Raw genomic sequence first — 2,172 nt, forward strand, 5'->3', positions numbered from 1 at the left:
CTAATCTATTGTTTGGTTATGTTGGGGTGGTATGTTGGTTTATGAGGATGTTCTATGGTATGTTGTGGTGGTAGGTTGGTTTATGAGGAGGCTCGTTTGTGGTATGTTGGGGTGGTGTGTTGGGGTGGTATGTTGGTTTTCGTTTGTGTGATTTTATGTTGTGGTGGTATGTTGGTTTATGATTATTTTAATTTATTGTTTGGTTATGTTGGGGTGGTATGTTGGTTTATGAGGATGCTCGTTTGTGGTATGTTGTGGTGGTGTGTTGGGGTGGTATGTTGGTTTATGAGGATGCTCGTTTGTGGTATGTTGTGGTGGTATGTTGGTTTATGATGGTTTTCGTTTGTGTGATTTTATGTTGTGGTGGTATGTTGGTTTATGATTATTTTCGTTTGTTTGGTGTTATGTTGTGGTGTTTATGGTTTATGAGTATTTTTATTTGTTCTTTGATTTTATGTTGTGGTCTGTTGGTTCATAATGATTTAAGTTTGTTTGGTGTTATGTTGTGATTGTATGTTGGTTTATGATTATTTTCATTTGTTTGGTGTTATGTTGTGGTATTATGTTGGTTTATAATGATTTTAGTTTGTTTGATTTTATGTTGTGGTTTATGACTATTTTCAGAGAGAAATAAAGAGAAAGATATGGAGTAACAAATAAACAGACAATGAGAGAGAGAGAACGCGAGAGAGAGAGAGAGAAAGAGAGAGAGAGAGAGAGAGAGAGAGAGAGAGAGAGAGAGAGAGAGAGAGAGAGAGAGAGAGAGAGAGAGAGAGAGAGAGAGAGAGAGACAGACAGAATGAAAGATACATAGAGAGAAGAGAGAAAGAAAGAATGAGACAGAAGAAGAGAGAAACACCGAGCAAAATAGGAAAAGAATGAGATAGAAATAGAGAAAAAATATGGGGTAAATAACAGATAGTGAAAGAGACAGAGAGACAGAGAGGGAGAGAGAGAGAGGGAGAAAGAGAGAGAGAGAGAGAGAGAGAGAGAGAGAGAGAGAGAGAGAGAGAGAGAGAGAGAAGAGAGAGAGTGAGAGAGGGAAGCAGAGACAGAGAAAGATAGAGAGACAGAGACAGAGAAAGAGACAGAGACAGAAAGAGAGATAGAGAAAGAGAAAGAGAAAGAGACAAAGACAGAGACACAGCGAAAGAACGAGAAAGAAACAGAGACAGACACAGATACAGAGACAAAGAAAAAGAGAGAAAGAAAGAAAATGACCATGCACGCAAAACACTTAGATGACGCGTCTGAAGGAAATCTCTCTCGCAACACCTACCAGACGCCAGAGCTTGGGCGTCTCACGGGGGGATCAGCACGTCTGGGAGGAGAGGAAGAAGGAAGAGAAAATGAGGAGGAGGAAGGAAGGAGGAGGAGGAGAGAGAGGAAGAAGGAAGAGAAAATGAGGAGGTGAGGGAGGAGAAAATGAGGAGGAGGAAGAAGGAAGAGAAAATGAGGAGGAAGAAGGAAGAGGGAGGTGAGGGAGGAAGGAGGAAGAGAAAATGAGGAGGAGGAAGAAGGAAGAGAAAATGAGGAGGAGGAGAGGAAGAAGGAAGAGAAAATGAGGAGGAAGGAAGAGAAAATGAGGAGGAGGAAGGAAGGAAGGAGGAGAGAGAGGGAAATGAGAAGGAGGAAGGAAGGAAGAGCGAGGTGAGGAGGAAGGAAGAGAAAATGAGGAAGAGAAGATGAGGAAGAGAAAATGAGGAGGAGGAAGGAAGAGAAAATGAGGAGGAGGAAGGAAGAGAAAATGAGGAGGAGGAAGGAGGAGAGAGAGGGAAATGAGGTGAGGGAGGAGGAGAGGAAGTAAGGAAAATGAGGAGGAAGAAGGAAGAGGAGGAGGAGGAGAGAGAGGGAAATGAGGAGGTGAGGGAGGAGGAGGACTAAGAGAAAAGGAGGAGAGGAAGTAAGAGAAAATGAGGAGGAAGAAGGAAGGAGGAGGAGGAGGAGAGAGAGGGAAATGAGGAGGTGAGGGAGGAGGAGAGGAAGGAAGAGAAAAGGAGGAGGAGGAGGAGAGAGAGAAAATGAGGAGGAGGAGGATGAGAGAGAGGGAGATGAGGATGGGAGGGAGGAAGAGAAAATGAGGAGGAGGAGGAAGATGGAGATGAGGAGGAAAAGGGAGATGAGGAAGAAAAGGATTAGGAGGAGGAGGAAGATGAAGAGGGGGAGAGAGGG

Source organism: Penaeus vannamei, unplaced genomic scaffold (genome assembly GCF_042767895.1).
Source record: "Penaeus vannamei isolate JL-2024 unplaced genomic scaffold, ASM4276789v1 unanchor502, whole genome shotgun sequence".
NCBI lineage: Eukaryota > Metazoa > Arthropoda > Malacostraca > Decapoda > Penaeidae > Penaeus > Penaeus vannamei.